Source organism: Mustela nigripes, chromosome 2, assembly GCF_022355385.1.
Source record: "Mustela nigripes isolate SB6536 chromosome 2, MUSNIG.SB6536, whole genome shotgun sequence".
Taxonomy (NCBI): domain Eukaryota; kingdom Metazoa; phylum Chordata; class Mammalia; order Carnivora; family Mustelidae; genus Mustela; species Mustela nigripes.
The window spans coordinates 109,677,576-109,701,670 of NC_081558.1; the positions used below are offsets into that span (position 1 = coordinate 109,677,576).

The 24,095-nt window shown below is 44.5% G+C and overlaps 1 long non-coding RNA gene across 1 annotated transcript; it reads left to right on the forward strand.

Moving 5' to 3' along the window:
* The first annotated feature begins 3,664 nt into the window (after positions 1 to 3,664).
* On the forward strand, positions 3,665 to 23,465 carry LOC132010048 (uncharacterized). Its single transcript, XR_009402135.1, has 3 exons — positions 3,665 to 3,778; positions 20,475 to 20,549; positions 23,420 to 23,465. It is a non-coding gene; the product is annotated as an uncharacterized LOC132010048 (long non-coding RNA).
* Positions 23,466 to 24,095: the final 630 nt, after the last annotated feature.

The window sequence follows — 24,095 nt, forward strand, 5'->3', positions numbered from 1 at the left end:
AGAGGGGCACCAACCTAGTTGTGTGGTTGGAGTGGGGGGGTCAAGAGATGAGGTCAGGGAAATCTTCCCGGAAGAGTGGCACTTAAATTGAGACCTGAAGGGTGAGTGGAGGAAATCTACATGTAGGGTCAAAGGATGTCCCAGGTAGAAAGCCCAGCCTATTCAAGGGCCTGAGGTGAGAGAGGGCACACCAAGGTCGAGGACTTGCTGGATTAGAGGGCATTAGGTGAGGATTAGTCAGCGAGGTAGACAGAGACCAGCTTGCGAACTTTCTGGTAAACCAAGCTGAGGGATTTAAACCCTTCCAAAACCATGGAGTGTTTTGCTTGAAGAGTGATCATAATCAGCAAGGTTGGCCGCTGGGCGTGGCACATTTTGACACATGTTAAGCAAGAGATGAAGGTGGCCTGGACTCAGGTAGTGACAGTGGAGCAGAGAGAAGAGGAGGGATCGGAGATGTTTTGGGGAAACATTGATAGGACTTGGGCATGGGTTGGATGTGGCATGCTTGTGAAAGAAGGAAGTGTCAAGGAATCCAGGAATCCGGGGCTGGGTAGGATTCAGTGGACAAGAAGCAGGTGCGGACTGAGAAAGGGTGAAATTCAACGTGTGAGCTGGGTTGGAGGGTTTAGTCTGTAGACAAGTATGAAGATGAAGATCAAGATTTTGGGGTTATCAGCACATCGATCACTGTCTTTCAAATTCTATTCCAGGTACCACTGACATCAGACCAACCTGCTCTATCTTCTCCTGGAGAAGGCTGGGAAAACAGCTAAAGAGTTGTTCAATATTTTGCCCATGAAATGTGCATGGAGAACAGAAATTTGAACACCTTCCAAAATAAGTAGCACTTAAAGGAATGGTGTCCGCATATTGCTGGTGTGGAGCGAGGGCAAAACTGCTGGTGAAGCGGGAAGGGTCCTTTCATTTGCCCTTGTTGCTCCCCTTCTTATCCATTCAGCACCCCTCGACCCCCGCATAGACTCATCTTGTTTGTTTTGTTTTTTGAGGGGGAGGAATAGTACTAATGAGGCCCAGCCCCTTTCAATTTTTCTTTTCTTCTTTTTTTAGTCTAATTCAGGACCAAAAAAGCTTTCATCGAAAGAACAGATGTCATCTGCTTTGGTCTTTTGTGGTGGTTTTATTTTATTTTATTAAAAAAAAAAAAAAACGCTTCTGCAGATGAGGCTCATTTAAACATAATGATGAGGCAACAAAAGCCCTCGCACAGAGAAGCTTCAGATTCCGTTTGACTCAAGGCAGGGAGAGCAGACAAGGAGATGTCCTGTCCACTTGGCTCCCCTCCTTAGGGCCCCAGCAGCTGCATTTCAGATGCAAATGGAAGCCGAGGGTGGGGGGCGGAGGAGGGGATTGGAAATGCCCAGGAAGCTGACGTGCAGGTGTTGAGGATTCCAGACATCGTTACAACAACAGGCTTTGCAAACACAGAGCTCACAGAGAGCGGGCCTGCGGGTGCTAGCTGGGAGGGCTCAAGTGGACCCGCAGCTGCGCTGGGCATTCCTTCTCCTAGCCATCAATGGGCTCTGTACTGAAACTATGAGAGCCAGCAAATGGCACGTTCGGAGAAAGGAAAGGCTTTGGAAGTGGAAGCGAGCATCAGGGGCTTCCCCTGGGCCACGCTCATTATTTAAACCCACGTGCTTGCGTGAAATAGACATTTGATACATGGCGTTGGCATCCCGAGGCTAGAAGGAATCCATGGAATTGTCACATTTATCCCTCTCCTTCTGCAAATGAGAAATATGTGCGGGGTCTGAGTGACTCAAGCCCCTGAGTGAAATGCAGGCGTTCTGGGGGGAGTGACAATTCTGGAGCCATCTGTGTGCTACACACAGTTCAATATTTGGGGGGCATGATTTTATTTAATTTGCAGAGCAGATCTATGAGAGAGTTTTCCTTATTTCCATTTGTGATGTGGAGAAATTGAGGCTTCAGTCAATTGCAAATTTTCCGGAGTCCAAAAGCTTGTAAGCCATAGTCAGTATTTGAACCAGGGTATTGAAGTCTTGTCCTATAACACATGCTTTTTTTTTCATTATACTTCATTCCTAACTCCTGGGAAAGTATTCTTTACTCTTAAACACAAACACTTTCATTATACTTCATTCCTAACTCCTGGGAAAGTATTCTTTACTCTTAAACACAAACACGCGCGCGCGCGCACATTCACACACCCTTATACATATGTAAATATTGTATCTATTCCCATATGTGTAAAATGCATGAACATGCATCAATACTAAAACCTCCAAACAAACATGGGACTTGTCCCATTTTATAGGTCAGGAAACTGAGGCTCAAGGAGATAAATAATGTTCCCAGAAGAAGCTGGGAGGAGAATGCAGATCTGCTCAGGCCAGCAGAGAAGCTGTTTACTGAGGGGCAAGGTGCCCAGGAAGGTCAGAGGAAGACAGTCATCAGCCTACAGATGCACCTGTCTCCACCTGCTGAAAGACGCTGTGGTCCAATGTGTAAAACTCCAAGACTTGCAGACAGACAACCCAGCACCCTGTGGGTATGTGAGTGCGTAGGCGGTGCTGGAGGTGTGGGGATCATGGGGACAATGCCCTGGGGGAGGTGAGACTTTGTGGGTGGTTCCTTTGCATGGATGCGTCACCCTCTGTGCCTGCCCGAGGACTGTGACAATGTCTGTGTGAGTGCCCAAGAACAAGCACCCGTGTGGGTGGGCAATGGTCACGAGGGTGCTGGGGACACAGGCGGAGTCCTGGCCTGGGACAGCGTGGGTCCTGGGTTTCTGGGTTCCTGTGTGGAGCCCTGTCTTTGAGCAATTCTGTGACTTCAGTCGGAGCCACTGAGATCAGCCATTTTGCTGTGTGGGTGGACCCACAGTCCCACTCCTTCCTTGGGAAAAATAACTCAGCAAAATCTCCTACTACTGAAGTGGGCCAAGGATGTAAGCTGTGCACTTGAAGGGTGATGCAGTATGAAATTGGAGGCTGGTGGCGTTAGAAGGTGTCTGGTTCAGATACCTATTTTGTGGATGGAAACAAACGCTGAGGATCAAGGGACAGAAGTAGTTTGTTTATTACTTCATACCTGTCTTTGATATTTCATATACTAATAAAAGAAGAAAAAAAGATGTTGAATAGGCATTCTGTGGAAGGACTCACCTTTGAGGATTTCCCAGTCTAGTGGAGAGAGACATGTAAAAACAAGAAGTCACAATGCCAACAGGTGTTTACTGTGAGTGACAATGTTTTGACAGAGCTCACAGAAAGAGTTACCGTCTCATTTCTGGGTGTCTAAGAGGGCCACCCATCACAGATGACACTTGAGCCAAGTCTGGTAAGAAAATTTTTTTCCAAAGACACAGAAGTGCTTACCTGTGAGAAGGTAACATGTTCAAACACCCAGAGGTGCGAAAAGCACAGTGTGATATGGGACTCGAGGCTGGTTGGAATCTAGTGTGTGTCTCTGTCCACTTGCATTTGTAGGGTGGGGTCAGCGGTAAAGCCAGGGGGGTGGGGAGGGGGTGCTGGATCAAGAAGGGTTTTATATGCCAGACTCAGGAGTCTGACTATTCCCCGCAGGAACTGAGAAAGCAATGAAGGATGTGAAACAGGGGGATACCAAGGTTCAAAATAAGGCTTAAACATATCATTCTGCGGACAGTCTAGAAAATGGACTGGAGACAGACTGGAGGCAGGAAGACCAGCTGGAAGATGCCAGAAAGAGTCGCAGCGCACGATGATGAGGGCCTGGCCAGTTCCAGCTGCAAGGAAAGGTGGAAGTGAAGGTGAAAGATTTAGGCCCTGGCAGTGACATGGGTCCTGGAGCGATGGGTGGGGGAGGGGTGCGGCAGCGCCTGGGTTGGTGATCGGGTAGATGGCGGTACAGTCAGCCAGGGGAGGAGCTGAGTAAGGCAGGTGCAGAGGTCTTTGTGTGTACAGTTTTAAACTTGTTGCTTGTTCAGTGCTTGGGGATGTCAAAGTGGTAACGTGGATGGAAGAAACAGGAGAGAGGCCAAGGTTGGAAGTCAGGTAGCTGTCAAGATTTGAACCCATGCACATTGATTTCAGTGAGATGGAATGCTCTTTAAAAGCCAATTCATCAAAAGTGGTATTCAGTTGTGTTTTAACACCTGGACTGAAAACCTCCAGAGGACAGAAAGATGCCCATTTGCTCTGGCAGATCCCTCTGGGCCGGCAGGGAGTTTGCTAATGGGTGAAACAGAGGATGCCCTGGAAAGGCACTCAGGCCCCTACTTGTCTGCTCCGTATCAGAGTCAGAAGCCCAGCAAGGCCAAACCCCTTCTCATTCTTCATCAGATGGAGTGTTCACTTATTTCCTCTCCAGCCCGTGTGCCCTACCTGCCACCACCACCTCCTCGCCTTAGTCACTGGAGCTGAGTCATCCATCCTTTCAACCTATTCCTATCACCTTTCCCTCCCCCAGGATAGAGAGGGTTGGGGCAGGAGCTGCTGGCCATAGGGGGTCAACTGGGGACAAGAGGAAGGGTCCCAGACTCCGGGTTCCAATCCCTTTACCACTGTTTCTTCCCAGGAGACAGAATGAAGAGTGAGGCTGGCCATTCTCAGTGACTCCCAGGAAGGAAGGGGGAAAAGGAACAACTCCAGGGTGCCAGGCAAATGCCAGATGTGTTAATATCTGTTCTCCATCATGGTGGGGAGCAGCATTGCCCTCAGATGAGCATGAGGCTCTTGAGATGAAGGCATTTCTCCAAGGTCACAGAGCAGGTATAGCTGAAATATTGTAAAGCTTACACTATTTCTTCTACATTGCTCTACTCCGTGTTGTTTTTAGGAGAGGATGGCATTGAAGGAAACTTGTCAGTGAGTGCCTACTGTGTGCAAAACCCTACACCAGGGACATTCTTCTCTCAATAATGCAGCATCTCGTGTTGGAAACCCTTGATCCTTTGATTCATTCATTCAATATTTCCTGAGAACCACCTATGAGCAGGGCCTGCACAGGGGGTGTGCAGATGGATAACCCAGCATCTCAGCCCTGCCAGACTACTATGCTGATCGCGGATGCAGGGATCAAACAGTGAAGGGGTATTTCATATTCTACAAGGAGTTCAAGGAAGATTTCTCAGCGTTACTTTGAGGCTGATGTCGAAGGCTGAATCTGGGGAAGGGAAACCAGGACTATAGGAACTATAAGCACACGGTGAGAGCAAGTACAGGGAACAGGAGGTATACAAGCAGAGTAGCATGGGTTGGCTACTCTGAATTAGATGTTGGACAGTTGTTGGGTTGTTGAGACAAGCTTTTATTTTTCTTAAGATCTTATTTATTTATTTGTCAGAGAGACAGAGAGAGAGGGAGAGAGAGAAAACACAAGCAGGAGGAGAGGCAAGCAGAGAGAGAAGTGGGCTCCTCACTGAGCAAGGAGCCTGATGTGGGATTCAATCCCAGGACCCTGGGATCACAACCTGAGCCGAAGGCAGACGCTTAACCAGCTGAGCCACCCAGGCGCCCCGAGACAAACTTTTAAAGCACCACTAACAAGAGATGAATTACTGAAGATTTGACTGTGCTTATATCCTGCTGTTGACCCATTAGCTCTTTGTACCATTCACCCATTTTATTGTTCACATGGTACCAGATGCTGGGCAAGAATATGGGGATACGATGGAAAGCAAAATGCAGGGACTGTGCCTGAGTGCCTGACATGAAGGTTAGAGACTCAGGACAGATGGTCACACTCCCATGGATGTTTATTTTTTAAAAAATTTTTGTTTTTTTACCCATGGATGTTTAAAGAGTATTAAAAATGAAAAGAAGAGAGTGTGACCTCTTGGGGGGTGGTAAGGAAGGGCCTCCTTGAAGAAATATCACTTAAGCTGAATCTAAAAAAAAAAAAGTGAATACAAGTAATTAGATGGTGTGAGTGAGTGTGTACACGTGTGTGTGTGTGTGTTGAGGGTGTGGTGGAGGGTGTGGAGGTGGGGGCAGGGATGGCGTTAATGAAGAGAAGACAAGTATTCTAGCAAAATAACAGTGCAGGATTGTCTGGAACCTGGGGCAGCTTGTTGGGGTGATTGAACCCATGGCCTTGTGCCCATCCTGGAAAGCTGCAGCTGAGCTTGGAGTAGGATCTTTCAGCCACGTCCACTTCTGGGTTTGCTCTGCAACTAGAACCTCTGTGTCTTCATGTCTTCATCTATGAAATGGAGAGCACACAACAATGTACTTTTCAGAATGCTGATACTAACAAGAAATGGCAAAATACAAGTCATCGGCAGGTATTCTCTCAAGGGGTAACAATTCAAGGTTGAGATGAAAGGTCAGCAAAGAACTATGGAGGGCTGGCTAAACACACGTGCAGCCCAGGATTTCACGTGGTCAGCCGCCAGTAGACAGCTGTGACTTCCCATTCCCCTGTTTACCCACCTGTAAAGGAAGAGGAAGGGTTTGAATAGATAGGTGCTGGGTACTGACACTGACACTGTGCTTCTTGGGGTGCCCCTGAGAAGAGACAGTTCCCTTCCTTTTACTTATTTCTGACACCCTTTCTCTTTCTAAGTGACAAAGGGGCTTTGGGTTGGAGCCAAAACACATGAGACATGAGGATTCCTATTCTGAGTTGGGCCTTGAATCCCAACTTCTGCAATACTGAGCAGCTACTTTCTGAGCTGAAGGCCTGGCAGAGTTTTCTGGTTTGTCGTACAAGAGGCTAAGCACACTCAGACTCCTCAGCCTTCAGAGGGAAATTAGGAAATGTGTCTATGCCTTTTAATAAATTCCCATCTCTTGGGGTGGAACAGTCTTCAGAATGTCAGTGGGTGTTCTGGCCTCGAGCCTCCGTTCTGCCACATACTGACTGTGTGACCTTGGGCACAGGCATTTCCCCAAGCTGAGTCTCAGTCTCCTCACCTCCATAGTGAGGTGGTGGGTCAAAGATTTCTGGGTCTTTGTAGGCTGACATACTGTATTTCCAGGACGTGAAGCCCTGATGGCAAGACCCTGGGTAGTACTTAGCCTGGATTTTGGATCACCATTTGCCTCTGTTCATGGTCTAGAAGGGCCCTCTCTCTTTCTTGCTGTTGTCCTGTCACCCAGTCTGAAGCTGAAATAAGCTTTCTCTACAACACTTTCAGTACGAGCATTTCACAGGTGGCTTCTACATCATTTCAAGATTTTCTGTTGATGAGGGCCCAGTGAGTCTGAAGTGATGCCAGATCAAGTTTGATTTATAATGCAAGTAGTGCAGTGATCAATCAGGGAAGGCCAAATGAAGAGCAATGGGTAGCATGATCAGGGATAGCCAGGGTAGGGAGGGGCAAGTTGGTTTTCTTTAAACTACCAGTAATTAAAGCTTTTCCCTACATGGCCACGATCCAATACTCTCCTTCCCCGTTCCTAATTGCACATGAATTTCTCTGACAGAGTTTGCTTGTTAAATGTGGTAAGTTCTTTAAAAATATATTTACAATTGTGTGTGTGTGTGTGTGTGTGTATGCGTAAGTATACTCTGTGATTTGGTTCCTGTGTATACCTTGATGTCGATGCATCTTTGATTCCTGGGGTTTGTGAAGATGAGGGAAGGAGAGTGGCAAAAGCCTTAGTGTTGTAAGAAAGCCTAGTATCAGGGCACTTTCTCAGCTCTCCGCTATGAAGGACATTTATTTATTTACTTATTTAAAAAAGATTTTATTTATTTATTTGACAGAGATTACAGGCAGGCAGAGAGGTTGGGGAAAGCAGGCTCCCCGCTGAGCAGAGAGCCCGATGTGGGGCTCGATCCCAGGACCGTGGGATCATGACCCGAGCTGAAGGCAGAGGCTTTCACCCACTAGGCCACCCAGGTGCTCCTCTGAAGGACATTTAGAAAATAAGGGTGTAGATTTCGTTCTCCCAACGTGAGTCTGGGCTACCCCCAAATCCTCTTGTTTTCTTTGGATGAGCATGATGATCCTGGGAGGCGGATGAGCCTGGACAAGGAAAGATGGGCCCAGAAACTCATCCAGCCAGCCAGTTTCAGGGCATGGGTTCAAACACTACCTTAAGAAAAGAATAATATGTAATTGCATAAGTCTCTCACAATGCGCATATGAAACCAGCTTTGTGGATGAGGAAACAGAGGCTCCAGAGCTCATCTCCAGATTGTTCTCTGGTCTATGACTCGGCCTGGCCTCTCCCCAGGACTTGGGCAGAGTCCCATCACATGGGGGTGCTTCTTTTTGCTCCATTATGAGTATTAGCACTCTGGTGAGACAGTTTTAGTCACGGCTTGCACGTTTGTCATTCTCTGTCCCTTTGAAAACTCATTTCATGGTCCAGTAGAGCAGAGTTTCATCCAATAGCACTCCGACTTGGTGGCTTCAAAGTGTGGTGTCTGCCCCCAGCTCGGTTTGGGGCAGTAATGCTTAACAGTTTGGTAGTTAAAGTAGAAGCAACAATAACACTATAGTCAGGTTTGACCCGACAACCTGACGATTCCCAATCCTCACGCTGCCAGTGGAATGGGTGAAAGGGGATGGCTGGCTTTGTGATATAGAATTCCTGCCTCCCCCGCTACAGCTAGACAGAACAAGACAATTCACTTAGTCATGGACCAAAATACTATCTTATGGTTCGGAAAACTTGTGCTGTGTAGACCACTTCTCAAGGTTCAATGCTAACAGGCTAGAAATACACGGGAACAATTAATTCTAAAATTATCCCAAGGGCAAACATTTTCTCCAAAGTTCTAAGATGGTTTAATGTGTGGAGTATGTGTTGAGTTTTGTCCTTCAAACAGTAATACACTTATATGTCCAGTTCCAGCCTCGAGAGCTCTGGAGTCCCCAGAAATGGAGTGTCCTGACTTGTGTCTGTCCCTGTTCCAGGGGAGTCCTTGCATGAGTGCACCAGTGTGATGAGACAATGGACTTTCAGAGTTCAGTACCCTCAGATGCTCCAGCCATAGAAGCTTGGTAGCCGGTTCAGCTCAGGACAATGCAAACTGAGCTATGCATTTACTGTAATTCTAATCAGATGACTCTATAATTGGAAGAACACCAGTGGCGTTCTGTCTTTGGAGTCTTCTCCATTAAGCGACTGAATGAGGGCCAGGGGACTTTGGCTTGTCCCAAATGCAGTCCTGATAGAGACTTCGGGATCTGGGTACTATGTTCCATTTTGTAATAGGTTCAAGTTCTTTCCCTTCTTTGGGTAAGACTCTTAATCAGTCTGGAATTGGCACATCAGGTGTAAAGAAGTCATTTTCCTGCTACCTCGATAAATTCTGGCCAATTGCTCTTCTCATGGGAAAGAACAAATAGAAAAGGAAACAGAATAGGTGTGCATTTGGCGGAGGGGTGTCTGTGCTCATGCCTGGTGATGGTGACTGGATATTTTAGATAAACAGCTCCAAGTTCATACCATAATCATATGTGCTAATGATTGTCTATATAACAAAAATAGTAATGTGAATTTCTTAATTGCTCTGGACACCTCAATTAGAGACAGAAACATTAAAAATGAATGTATTGAAGAATCAGTTTATGGTAGAAACTTTGCAAAGTCATGTGTGGCTTGGGAAATATAGAAATGAATCAGACCAACTCTTGATCTTGAAGGGCACATAATTTAGAGAGGGAAGTAAAGTATGCTCAGAAAAATTATAATCCAAGACAGAAAGTACGTGGCCTGGGATATGGGGGTCCAGAAAGAGGAAAGATCACTTCTTGGTGGGAAGACCAAATTTGGCTTCTTGGAGGAGATGGTGTTTGAGCCAGATTTCAAAGGATGGGAAGGATTTGTCAGGGGAACACCAGAGGAAGAGATCATCGCAGGAGCCAAGGTGAGAGAGGAAGTGTGAGGATGGGTGGACTGGTAAGTGTTGCCTTCAGGCAGCCAGGGTGAGTAAGGACTTCACCCCTGGGGACAGTGATCTGGGTCATATTCTCTACATCAGGGCTTCTCAACAATCACATGCAGACCTCTAGGGATCTTATAATACAGTTTCTGATGCAGTAAGTCTGGGGTGGGGGCCTGAAGTTACACATTTCTAATAAACTCTCAGGTGATGCTGACGCCTCTGGTCCCTGGACCACTCTGAGAAATAGGGAATTGTTGAGGGTTTTGAGCAGTAGGGAAGGAGTTTCTGCTACACCCAACCTTATACTTCCCTTTGACTTTCTGAGTTCACACAGACACAGACACAGACACACACACACACACACACACGCATGCACGCACGCTGTAAGCTTGTGCTGCAAGCTGGGCTCATGTGAGCAATTGTTTCATATCATCCTTTCCTCAGTTGCACTGACTCAAGTAAAAATCCAGGTAGCGGGTGAAAGTGGACTTTAGTCCTGGCTTCTAGAAACCAGATACAGCACAAACCACAATGTAAAAGCGTTTTGGTTTCACAAATGATTTCTCCCCCTGAACTGTTTATTGGAGGGCAGGAGCAAGCCGATGAGTGCCTTTATATTTGAAAGTGATTTAAATACTGGCCCTCTGGCTTGGTCATTAATAGAATGTTATCATAAAATGATAATGTTTTAATTGTACTACAGAGAAAGAATCAGAATTGGAGTGAAAAGATCTGACCTTAAGTCCTTCAACCTCTCTGGATCTCACATGAGTGTCTTTATCGAGAATGCAGGAGAATAAGCCTTTCTCTCGCTGACTTTCAGTTCTTCATAAAAATCAAATGAGCTAATGGGTGTGAAAGTGCTTTGCAGACTGAGAAGTGCCTCACAGGTGAAGTGTCTTGCAGGTGTAATAGCCGCCTTTTCTTCCTACCGATGGAGATAGTGGTCTTTTCTCTGGTCCTGGGAATTCCTGGCAGAATGACTTGGCCTCAGAGGCAAGGTCCCAGGTAACGAGGTAGTAGACATCCTCCTGTGGAGTCTGCTTCACTGTCAAAGCAGGATGCACCTGCTGCAGGGTCAGACTTACCCTTGCTTCTGGCTGTGTAGCTTCTTGTGATCTCTGGAGAAGGGTTATTGGCAGCAATATTGATGTGCAAAGCATCCTCTGGGAGTGACTTCTGGGGTCAGATTCAGGTGCTCACGAGCCATTTCCCAAGTTGTGTCCTGTGTTCTCTGCAGCTTGGTGAAGGTTTTTCTGGCCCCATCCCCAGAGCCAGAAACACAAGCAGGTAGGAATATTTATTAGGTTAGGGTAGATTCAAGAGCATCAGGGCTCTACAGGTTAATAAAGAACAGGTGAGTCACCAAGAAGGCATCCTTTAGCAAGATAGGGAGGAGGACCAATACATGGCCTTCAGGATATGGAGGAGAAAAGGAGATAACTCCTATGAGCCGGCCTGCAAAGTCAGTAACTGGGATCAGAGAGCTCACTTTTAGGGAGAGTTATACTGCTTTTCACATGGGATAGAACTGGGTGTTCCTAAAACAAGAGAGAGTAGAAGTAACCGTGGAGGTCAGGTTCATGTGTCATTTTGCACATAAGGGGCTTGTCCTGGTTACTCTGAGTTAATTGAAGACCTCAGGTGAATGCTAGCTCTCTTGACTCTCTATTGCTTTCAGAAAAGGGTCATTGTTTTTGCCTTCCTGGCATCAGGTTCCTCTTTTGGAAAATGAGGGTATTGAAAGAGCTGTTCTCTCCTTGCTGTAGTCTTCTAATTCAAACATTTGACGAGTCCCAGGGACCTAGGCTTCCATCTCAGCCTAGAACCTCTCCCCGTCCAGGCTATGCTCCTAGGAATCATACCCTCCCCCTAGCTTTCCCCAGGGAATCTACAATAATGCTTAATTCCTGCTCCCACACTCACTTTCAAAGAGGAAATCAATAGATTCTTTAAGCGGTTGGACCACAGGATGATGCCTGGGCCCATTTTGTCAACCAGGTGGCTCTAGTGAGGGAAGTTGTATGAGTCATTGTCGGCCAGAAATGTAAATCTGGCCTGAGGCTTCCCTTGCAGCAAAATTTAGGTCATTAATAATAGTGAACGTCTGCACAGCACGTTACAGTTACAACACACCTTACATACCTCATTTGCTTATCACAGCTATTCAAAGATGTAGATGTTATTGTTATGCCCATTTTGCAGATGAGGAAAATAGACCCTGGAAGTATGGTGACTTGCTCAGGGTGACAGGAAGTGTGTGAGAGGCAGACTGGGTACTTTGGACTTTATCATCCACACTCCTTGTACTCCATCTCTTTGTGTCAAGCTTCCTGTCACCTACTCAACCTCCATGGAAATAAGAGCAAGGTAGGTCAACCAGCTCAGGGTCATTCACGTGGTGGTCCTTTTCTGAATAAGGGATAATTGTAGCATCAGTGTGGGTATGCCAGTCACCAATCACATCAAATGGTCTGGGAACATGGAGTTGACAGTCATACTATCTTTGTCCCCCCACCTTGCCTCTGTCACCTTCTCTTTCTCACACTGAAGCCCAAGCCTCTGGATTCCCAAACCAAAGCTCTCCCCGCCAACCCCTATTTTATAAAATACGAAACATAATTCAAACATGTAAAAAGAGATGATGAAGACTATAACAACCACTTGTTACAAAAAGACTTCCTTGTCATTGGCCCCCAAATTTCCAACTCTTCCCACTTTTGGGCTCATTGTGGAATTGCGCGTCCTGGTCCCCTTGGGCAGAGTAGGCCCATATAACCAGTTCTGTCCAATTAGTTGTGAGAGGAGGCAACTTGGACCACGTCCAGGCTGGACCACATAAATTGCTCTTTGTTTCCCTCTGGTACAGCCAATAGCAAGGGGGTAGTGGACACTCTCAGTTTTAGTTCCTGTGTGATGACAATAAGCACAGCCCCTCTGCCAACCCACCATGTATGAGTGAAAAAGAAATCCGAGTCACTGAGATTCAGCAGTTTTGTTACTGTAGCAAAACTGAACCTCTCCTGACCTGTACATTGATATTCCCATCATCCTGACTTTTAAGAATGCTAACATTTCCTTACACCTTCAGTTTTTTATTTTATTTTTTTATTTTAATTTTTTGGTTTTATTTAAATTCAAGTTAGTTAGCATATTGTGTATTATTAATTTCAGGATACATCAGTTGCATATAACATCCAGTGCTCGTTATATCTAGTGTCCTCCTTAATGCCCATCACCCACTTAGCCCATTCCCACACCCACCTCCCCTCCAGCAGCCCTCAGTTTGTTCCCTACAGTTAAGAGACTCTTACAATTTGTCCCCCTCTCTGTTTTTATCCTATTTTATTTTTTCTTTCATTCCCTATGTTTATCAGTTTTGTTTCTTAAATTCTACATATAAGTGAAATCATATGGTATTTGTCTTTCTCTGACTGACTTATTTTGCTCAGCATAATACCCTCTAGTTCTATCCATGTCATTGTAAATAGCAAGATTCCATTCTTTTGATGGATGAGTAATACTCCATTGTATGTGTGTGAGTGTGTGCATGTGCACGCACATGCACATGCACCATATCTTCTTTATCCATTCATCAGTTTGTAGACATTTGAGTTTTGTCCATAGTTTGGGTGTTGTGGACATTGCTGCTATAAATACTGAGGTACACCTGCCCCTTCAAATGCTTTTTAAAGAAACAAACATAACCAAAGACAACTGAGTCCTTTCAGAGCCCATCTTTTCCCAGCCCTTTTCCTTTTCTCACAGAACAATTACCACTCCAAAGATGGTATGTCTCTGTCCCATCCATAGTTGGCACATAAGTATGTGTCCAAGACAATAAAGACTGCAGTTTCATGTCTAAAATTTGTATAAGTTATATAAAACCAATTTATTTTAAAAATTGCTTTTTTCATTCAATATTATTGTTTTAAATGTGTATCAGTTTTATTTCATTCACTTTAACTTCAATGTCATATTCCTTTTTTTTGAATGTGTTATAATTTATTAAGCATTTCCCTACTAATGAAGTCCTAAATTTCTTTTCTTTCCTATAAACAACAATGCAGTGAACATCCTGTATAAAACTCTTTGTGTATAGGAAAACAGATTCTCTCAGTTGTATACCTGAGAGTGGAATAGCTGTGAGATAAGGTATATGTAGCCTCAAACTTAGTAGATAATTGCAGAATTTCTATCCAGCTCTATTATGTTTTATGCTTTGCTGTTGTTTTATATCTTCATATAAACATTTCATATTTCCAGACTTTAAAAATTATGGCCAATATGATGGGTGTGAAATGACATCTCTTAATTTTTAAATTTGTGTTGCTTTGATTATTAGTGAAGCTGAACACCTTTCCATATGTTAAGGATCATTTTGTTTTTTGCGATGTGCATGCTCATATAATCAGCTAACTTATTTCTGTTGTTCTCCTTGTAATGGATGTGTAGGATCCCCCCTCTCCTCATATTCTAGGTATTAATCCTTTGTCAGTTACATACGTTGTAAATGTTAATTTTGTTCTTTGCTTCATTGCCCAGTTCTCATTCTCTTGCAAGCTACTGGCTGCCTGCTTATGCATATACTTGATTTTTGGGTTCACAGCAACTACATGATGAAAATGGCTTAGGGGTGTATTTTGAAAAGCTTATGTGAATAGATGTTCCCTGACTCTAAATTATATGTAGTAAGCTAAGGAATGTGTCTGTGAAAGGCCTATTTTGCTTACTCAAGGATCTTATTTGCTAATATAATTGTGTGGTGAAACCAGAAGAATCCGGTGTAAGTGGAAAAAAACCTTAGTCACTGAAAGTTATTTGGGTGGCTCAGGGCTGAATATCAGGGGTGACTGGTTGCCCACTGCCATGATGAATCCTGGCATGATTTGCCTGGCTATTTTGACATTTTGTAGACCCAACGTATGAGGAAGGGCACCTCGGTGAAATTTCATGCTCAAGTGGTCTTTTTTCTGCCCCCACACACCTCAGAGAGTCTGCACAAGGGCGTACTCATGAGAAGGGCAGACACATACATCAGAAGGTAGGGCAAAGCAGTGTCCTGGAAGTGCTTTGAGCTTTCCAATAGGGAGAGTCCCTTTAAAGCTTTGTTTATCTCTTGGTGCCTCAGCTAACCCCAAGAGAAAAACCTTAACTCAGGACAGGAAGCTCAGAGCACCCAAAAGGATGACTACACAGCTCAGGACTATTTATGTCTGCCTCTTACATGTTCCTCCATGCTATCCCCAGGATGCCAGGCTGTGCTGATGCTCTAAGGGGACCTAAATATATCATTACTCCCTAGGAAACCAATGGGTATGGTAGAAACTGAGCTCTGGGATCAATTATGTTGGTAAAACTACAAATGCAAGGGTGAGCCAGAAGTGTTGTGGCTTAGAACTACTTGCTGAAAAAAAAAAAAGAAAGGAAAAAAAAAAAAAAACCCAAACAGCTTGATGTTCCCTAGTATCCCTAGTAGAACCCCATGGCCCCAGGAGAGGTAACCCTGGCTGTCTGGTCGACTAGCCAGAGAGCTGGGCCTGAGCAGCTAGACACACCTTCCGTTCCAGTTGACTCACTTGAGTGGCAAATTCTTCTCTCCCTCACAGTCCTCTCATCTTCAAAGGGAATTCATTAAACCCCACAATGCCATCGGCACTTGGCCAGGTGTTGTGCTGGCCCATTAGGTGGACACAGGCCACAGCCTCAGGAGCGTGCCAAATGAGGTGCAGGATGGCAGCTGAGAGCTGTTGACATCCCCCAAGATTGCCCTCAAGCACTTTCTATAAACCCTCCAGCTGTTTCAAACTATTTGTGTGTGGCTCTCTGCACAGGCTGTATTCTTCCTGCAGCACCTTGCTTTTGCTCACTGTTCCCTTCTCCCGGAATGCTCGTCTAGACCATACACTCAAACGCTGACTCCTGCGTGGGGTCTTCTCTGAGAACTGCAGGCAGAATTGAATGCTCTGAATTCTGTGTTCCCAGAGCACTTTGGATCATTGTTAATATTGCACATACCATTTTGGGCCAGCATCAGCTGCTCAGTGTTTATCTCCCCCAATGGACGTGATCTCTTGGAAGTGGATTCGCTGGTTTATTCACCCTTGTTTCCGTAGCAAGGATTTACTAATTTAGTAGATCCTCATAAATGTGTGCTGGGTTAAATGCAGCAAGGGACACAACTCATGCTCCTATCTGATTCTATCCTCTAATATGACTGGAAGGAGACCAGTCTCTCTGAGTCTTAACCTTCCTTGTCTGTGAAATGGATAGGGAAGGGTAAAGGAGAAAAATGGTCTCTAAGTCTTCCTGGCTCTGTTGTCTGTGATTTTAAAACTCTGGTCTCCTTGTGGAAAACTGAGGGTTCTTCATAATTCTTTAAAACCCAGAGGGATATTTTCACTTATGTGTATTAGACGGCCTCGTTTTTCTTCCCCACCTCTGGTCTGCCATATTTTAAAAAAATGTGTATTATTTAGCATTTTGCAAATTCTGTGACTAAAGTTTCAAGAGATTTCTGGGATTGGTTGATTATAGGAAGGATATAGCTTTTATCTCCCCTGTTGAGTAAAATAGTTGAACTGATTCTTTTTAAAAAATTTTAAAAAGATTTTATTTATTTATTTGAGAGAGAGAGAGAGAGAGAGAGAGAGAGCGCATAAGCAGGGGGAGTGGCAGAGGAAGAGGGAGAAGCAGGCTTCCTGCTGACCAGGAAGCCTGATATGGGACTTGATCCCAGGACCTGGGGATCATGACCCGAGCTAAAGGCAGATGTTTTACCAACTGAGCTACCCAGGTGCCCCTTAACTCATTGATTCTTTGAAAGGAATTCCTGACTGTATTTTCTAATGACTGCTGTCAGCTCTAATGTGTGTGGAAAGGGGTCACTGTGTCTCTGTGTGTGTCTCCCCAGTGACTCTCTTCTCACTCATGGAGCCATGTTGCTCATGTCATGCTCAGGAGCATGGCTATGGACTTCATAACCAGCCTACGAGCTGAGGAAGGACGGAGGTTATTATTTACCCATTTTGCAGATGGAATGAAGGCTCAAAGAGATGAAGTGACTTGCCCTCAGGCCACATGGCTAAGAAGACTTTCTGAGCCTGGCCCAGTGAGACCTATTTATCTTCCACCGTTCTGATTTTCACTGACTCCTTGAAAATTATTTAGATTTCTGCTGTATTGCCTAACCACTCTGAGGCAGGTGATTCTATCCGAAGGAAAGAAGAGGTCCTAACCCATTACTAATTTTGTGAGATCAAGGGGCTGTACTCATTAGTGAACAGGGAATTCAAATGAGCTAGAATTGTCCATTTGGCAGTTTCTATCATTAGCATCTCACTGTGCCAGTAAATAAGTTGCTGAAGGCTGGAGGCTTCAGCGGACTGGTGGTAGGTTACCATTTCAGGAGCACAGGATCTTAAAGCCCTCCCCTGAATGCTATGAATCCAGGTATAAGGTATTGTTGTGCAGAGGGAGCACAACTTACTGGGGTACCTCTCTGAGATGCAGCTTCTGTATCTATGAAGTAGGAATAATAAGTGGCTCCCAGCTTACCTCAGGGAGGTTGTGGGGGAGTCACCTATTCTGATAGGGGTGGCCGTGTTCCCAAAGCTGAAAGTGCTGGGCTGACATTCAGGGAGCACCATGTTTGCTTTTGTTATTATCCTGCATTAACTGTGAATGGTCTCAGTGGAGGGAAGTAAGCCCAGCCCAGTGTTATTTTCCTAAAAATGGCTCCAAGAAACATGATGCAAGAGGACACATCGCTGTAAAAGTGTGAGTAACCACAGTTCCTGCCCTACCTGCCAGTCAGAACATCGAGGAGGATTAAGTTAGGTAATGTTGTCAGAGCATTAAAAAAAAAAAAAAAAAACCAGTTGCTATTATTATGGCATATTCTTTTTCCTCAAAGGCTAAAGATAACCCTTAATAACCTGAAAGGAATTTGTCCAAACCCTCTATGATGCTATTTCTGCGGTGGCCCTGCCTCCTCATGTTGGGAGTAGAGAGCACCGTGTAGCTGAATTGGGTGAAGGGCTGGGCTGGAACTCCTCTGCTCAGATTTTGCTCCTCATACCTTTTCGATGCTCTTTTTGAATCAATAGCTCTAGCTTTCTGTAATGATCTGTAAGCTTCTAGCCCCCTTGATTCTAACTGCTCTCTGAGGATTAATTCCCTTTCTGAAGAGGGCCTTTTTTGGTTTTCTTTCTTATACCTGGGAAGAAATAGTTACTCTCATAGACTGTAGAGAGGAACTCCTTCTCAGGCGCTTAAAACACATTTGAAGTGGATAGGACCCAACCTTGGTGAAAACATACTTCTTATTTCCAAAGAGAAGTAGAGGCAACTTACAATATGGGACATACACTGAGAAGGATATATTGTAAATAAAAAATGAAAGCCATAAGAATGGCAGGAAAGCAAATACATTAGTTATAAGATTTCATATAGTTATTGCAATGGAGCTTTAAACATAACTCTGAGCTTCCTGGCAGGCAGGACAAAAAAGTAAACATGATGACTTACATCATTTTCTTTTTCTGATTGAAAGGGGTGTCCTGATGGAATTTTTGAAAAGGAATTTAATGCTGGATGACTCTCAGGGAGTGATGAATATGTCTATAGCAAGAGTTTTACAACAAATGCAAGAAAGTTCTTAACGTTCCATCTCATTTCCCCTTCTGAACTCCAGGATCCTCACAAATATTGATGAAATTTCTTCACCTACATATTCTAGAGTCACCATAACATATTCCACACTGAATTTGTTAACTTTTTTCTGAAACTAGTTCATCCCCCTGTGTTCATTACCTCTGTTAAAGCATTACATACACAAGGTGCCCTTGCCAGAAACGTCCGCTTATTTAGATGACTTCTCCCCCAAACCCCAGCCCATGACCAGTCAATCCTGGGGACTCTATGTTCTTGATTTTGTTTAAACCTCTTACTCCCTCCCCACTTCCAGAACACCATGGGCCAGGGCACCCCATCTCTCACCTGGGCTACTGCAATGGCTTCTTAACTGGCCTTCTCATTTCAACCTATTCTCCACACTGCCTGTCTTTGGACAGATATAAAAAATGCAAACCTAATCCTTCTCAAAACCTTGCCAAGGCTGCGCCTTGTGTTCAAGGTGAAGCCTAAATTCCTGACATGGCCGAGAAGGCCTTTCGCATGCTTACTTACCAGCCCCAGCTGCTGCCACACCTCGTACACAGTCTCTATGACAGTCCACTTGTTTCCTCAGAACGCACATCCCCCCTCCTGTCTCTATGCTTTGTACGGGCTATTGCTTCTTCCTAGAACCTACCCTTCTTTAAAAACCTGGTGTCCTCCATGCTGGGAAGCTTTTGTGATCCCCTTTTGGTACTCCACATGTTTAGGTTCTGCCTCCTCTGCTTCCCTCAGTACCTGGGATATTTCACTTATGCTTAACCATGTGCTGCTGTAACTGCTTAGTTCCTGAGTCCTCCGAGGATATCAGCTCCTTAAAGACAGAAATGTAATTCCACTCATCCTAGATTTCCTAGGCTCTGTACATATGCCTGACATGGTTGGAGTCTGATGAATAACTATTGACCAAATGGGTGGAGGGGAAAATAGAACCCTTCAGGTAGAGTCTGGGATGTGTTGATTAGTGATACAGGGATTGACGGAACTTCCTTTAAGATCTCTGGGGGAGCGGGTCCATAGACCGTGTTTTAGATAAATCTCTCTGAGATCATCTATCTCTCTGCAGTAATCTTTGATAGGATCTGGAGGCAGAAAATGAAATTTTGTAAACAATTTTGCTATTGCACAGTCCTCACTGGATGACCTACTGTGTGTGCCTGACCTGGTAACCTGCATACCTTGACCATCCTGTGCGTGTGTATGTGGGTGGATGGGTGGGGACAGTCATATTATGTTAAGGAAGGCAGAAGCCCAACCAATAAATGGATTAGTAGGGTGTTTCCCTGCACACCAGCATTTCCCTTAAGAGAGATTGCTTTCTATCAAACACTTGACACACCATCAATGGAGAACCCTTTCTTTGCTTCCCTCCATCAAGTTTCACATCATAAAGAGTTTTTGTCAAGTGCACCTGAATTAAAGGGGACCCTTGTTTAAAATGCAGATTTCTCAGTCCCTCTGACACTCTCCCCCAAAACACCACTGCCTCAAAGATGGTCTCAAAGTTGGCTGGGGAAAATTTTCCAAAATGCCGCATTATCTAGCTCCTTGGTGGTACTGTGACAGCTCTGTATTGGCTGAACCTGGGCTCCATTTTGCTTTTAACCTTCACGGGCCATTTGGAGTGTGGACATTTGTAGGCATAAGCAGTTTCCAGTGCAGTAGAGCTAGGCCTGGTAAAATAAGAGCCCAGAGGCTCTTGGGGGCATTCTTGGATTACACAGGTCTCACCTGAGCATGGCTTTCCTTGGCATAGACATGAGAGGGTGTCCAGATGGAGGGTGCTAGTTCCTGTGCAGGATTTGGCCAACAAAGCATAGGTTGGTAATTAATATGAATAATAATGTCTAGCCATCACTATTTGAAATAAATGAGAATTGCTCATGGCCCAGATAGGATTTTGCTGTTCTCAAAACTCTTGAATTTGCATTATCTTCTGTTATCTCACAATAATCCTATAATGCAGGGCTATTCTCTTTTTACAGATGCAGAAGCTGAGACTCAGAGCAGACAGTGAGGTGACCTGTGCAAGTTCACAGATGGAATTGCTACCACTTGATGTCAGGTTTTTTCACTCTGTTTCATGCAATGTTCCATTCTGCCTTGCTTGCTGATCTCTTATGTTATCAGATTTGAAAATTGAGGAACATTACTAAGAATGATAGAACTATATTTGAGGGCTCAACAATGTCCACAAAGAAATTTATGATTATGATTTGCTGTAAAAATGTCAAGTACGAATTTAAATAAAAATAAGAATTCCCATTTTTTTTTTTGAATTATTCAAAGAACAGACACTGTGGCTCTGTTAAAACTTTAGTCCCATGTGTCAAGAAGGCTTCCAAAGCTGTCAGCAACATTGTTGTGGTGTGCTGCTGCTAGCTTGTGCCTGTTAGTGAAAGCCAGTTGTGGGCATCTCTTCTTTACTTCATGGTTTAGTGATGTCACGTTGCTAGCTTGAAATCAACCATGGAGCAAGAATTTACACCATGGAAATCAGCAAATGCTACAATTCAGGGTATTTCCATCCCAGAGAACCAGCCATTAAACATTTACCAGCCTATCACTGCTTATAGTTAACAGTGACTTGACTCTAACTAGAAGTTCAAAAGTTCTCCTCTGTCATCTGCGTGGGACCATCTTCGGTGCTGATTTTTCGTCTAACCACAAGTCATACTCCATTCATGGGGTCATGCCATTCCTTAAATAGGAGGCTCTTTCTGTCCAAGCTTGCAAAATCAGATGAATGGGTTTCCACTAATAAGTTCTCAGATATGTATAGTTTGCAAAGTGTTTTCACATCCCTAATCACGTCTGCACTCTGTGTGGTCTATGGGACAGATGCCTTCTCTTGTTAAAGAGGAAGAGCCTAAGATATGACAAATGATGAGACCTCTTCCAGAATCATGGGCCTAGCAAGTGGAAGTCAGGGGCTTGGGCTGGGTCCTCTGCCTTCTTGCTTTGTGATCTTTCCTCTTGTAATTTGTCCCTCTGTCACTCATAGCACTTGTCATAGTTACAGCTCAGGTTGCTGTCTGGAACAAAGAGAAGGGATGACTAGCAGCAGCCTGGGGCATACCATTTGTCCTAGCCCTTCACAGAAGAGGACAGACATGTTAGCTTGGGAGTGTCTGCAAATAATTGCTAGCTCCACTTAACTGATCTCATGCAAGGAAAGGAGTCTACTTTCACTCTTCTTTTGTTCTTGGTTCTGTCTTTGATTCCTTTAAAAACTTTTATGGGGATTTTGTGTCTTTGGGTCCTGCTGTAAGTCCTGCCCTCAGCAGGAATTTGGAGCCTCCGAAGTGACTGGCATTAATGCCCTGCTTCCCCTGTTGCACAACTCCCAGCTTCTCTACTGCCTGGTGATGGAATTATTGATTGGCAAGCATTTCACAACACATTTTCAAAACATGCTGAAGGTCAAGAATGAATGACTCATGAGCAGTCACATTTCTTTCTGCCTCAGCCCCTCTCTATTATATTGGTGAGGTTGGTTAATAGAAGTCACTGAAGAAACTGAGGTCAGAGTTAACTGTGTCAATCCTTGACCAGTAGGACTCCTAAGTGACTTGAAAACACAATTTTTGATCTTCTATTTGGTGACTAATCTGCTGAATCCCTTTGGTCTTTGATACCAAAGACTCTAAGATGGAAATGAAAGGATTTCAGTGCTGATTTAGCCACCAACTTGTCCCAGAGTTTTAGAGGACTGGAGTACCAGAGAGGTACTCACCTGAAGAAAAAGTCTTGGATAGGGCGCCTGGGTGGCTCAATGGGTTAAGCCGCTGCCTTCGGCTCAGGTCATGATCTCAGGGTTCTGGGATCGAGTCCCGCATCGGGCTCTCTGCTCAGCAGGGAGCCTGCTTCCTCCTCTCTCTCTCTCTCTCTGCTTGCCTCTCTGCCTAGTTGTGATCTCTCTCTGTCAAATAAATAAATAAAATCTTTAAAAAAAAAAAGTCTTGGATAATATGTAGGGAGAACTTCGCTCTGATAGCTGTGACTCTGTATCAGCCCTTTGGGGAACAGAGCCAAATCCCTGCTACAGGCTTGTAGATAATTACCCACGTCCGTGCTTGAGGCCAGAAAGAACTCTGTATGGGACAGTGTGGAAGAATGCCCTAGAGCGTGGTAGAAAGAGAGAATTCCACATCAAAAGGCAGGGCATCTGGATTAACTCTCAACCTTGCCACCTAAGATTTGGATACACCAACAAGTTGTTAGACCTGTTAGGGCCTCAGTTTCTTTACCTATAAAACAGAGACAGTGACAAGTGCTTTCTTTTTTTCTTTTTTCTTTTTTAAAAGATTTTATTTATTTATTAGACAGACAGGGATCACAAGTAGGCAGAGAGGCAGGCAGAGAGAGAGGGGAAACAGGCTCCCCACTGAGCAGATAGCCTGATGCAGGGCTTGATCCCAGGACCCTGGGATCATGATCTGAGCTGAAGGCAGAGGCTTAAACCCACTGAGTGACCCAGGCTCCCTGACAAATGTGATCTTTCAGAGGGCTCTTTCAAAGGGCAAGTGATATAAAGCATGTGAACTTTTTTTGATACAAACTATAAAGCGTGGAGAGACCTACAGTATAGTCCTACATGGGCTAGTTGAAAGTTTTGGAGAAATGAATATCAAGGGCACATTGTTTTTCTTCTTGAAATAAATGTCCCCACCTTCCCTCTGCGTGCCACCCCCTGAAAATAATCCAATTTGCAGAATTATTTCCTAAATGCCTTTTCAGGAGCAATCATGGGATTGGAAATTTTTTGAAAGTTCTCCTATACGTTGTTAAGCTTTAAGTACACTGAAGGTCCTGTAATTCAATATAATATAATCCCAGAACTAAGAAGTATGATGAAGTGGAAGTAATAGTGATGTGTGCAGCTCCTTGACTCGGCAGCATAGCCCCCACCCCACATATATTCCCACAGGTTCGACCTCTCTAATCTGTGTGGGCACCATTTCTCCTCTGCTCCTGACTAGAGAATGAGCCAGTAAAAAAGGAAGCAAATTCAGCTATGTAAAGCATATCCTGGGTGAAGAAAGGCAAGTATGTGTCTTGACTTGATTGAAATTGCTTTTTTCCCCCCACCACTTTGTCCTCTTGTCAGGACAGGTCAGAACTTACTGAGACCTTGGCAGTCCCTGCTCTCACCCACCCCCCCATTGTACTGAAGAGCAACCTAAGGTTTAGTGCCTAGAGGTGACTTCACCAGGGTCACAGAGCCAGCTTGGGGCAGAATCAGGATTCAAACACCTGTCTCCTGAATTTTCCTGTCTCCTATCTCCATTACACCATCTGTGGAAAGAATGCAGAGAATCTAAAAGAAGACAGGAAAAAAATATAGATCCTTATGGAATATCTTGGGTTACTGGTTTTCAAGGACAGTATTATGGCTATAACAATAGCAGTGGTGCCTTAAGAGCAATGGTAACTAGCTTGAGTGAACTTATATAATAAACATTTATCATAGAACATGTGTCATCCAAAACCTGCTTGATCTGAGAATTGGAGCCAAAGTGGCTTTTATTGTCAAAAAAAGGAAGGGGAAAAGGAACTTGGCTGAACAAATCTGGAAGACTTTTTACTAGAATTTTCAGAGGCAA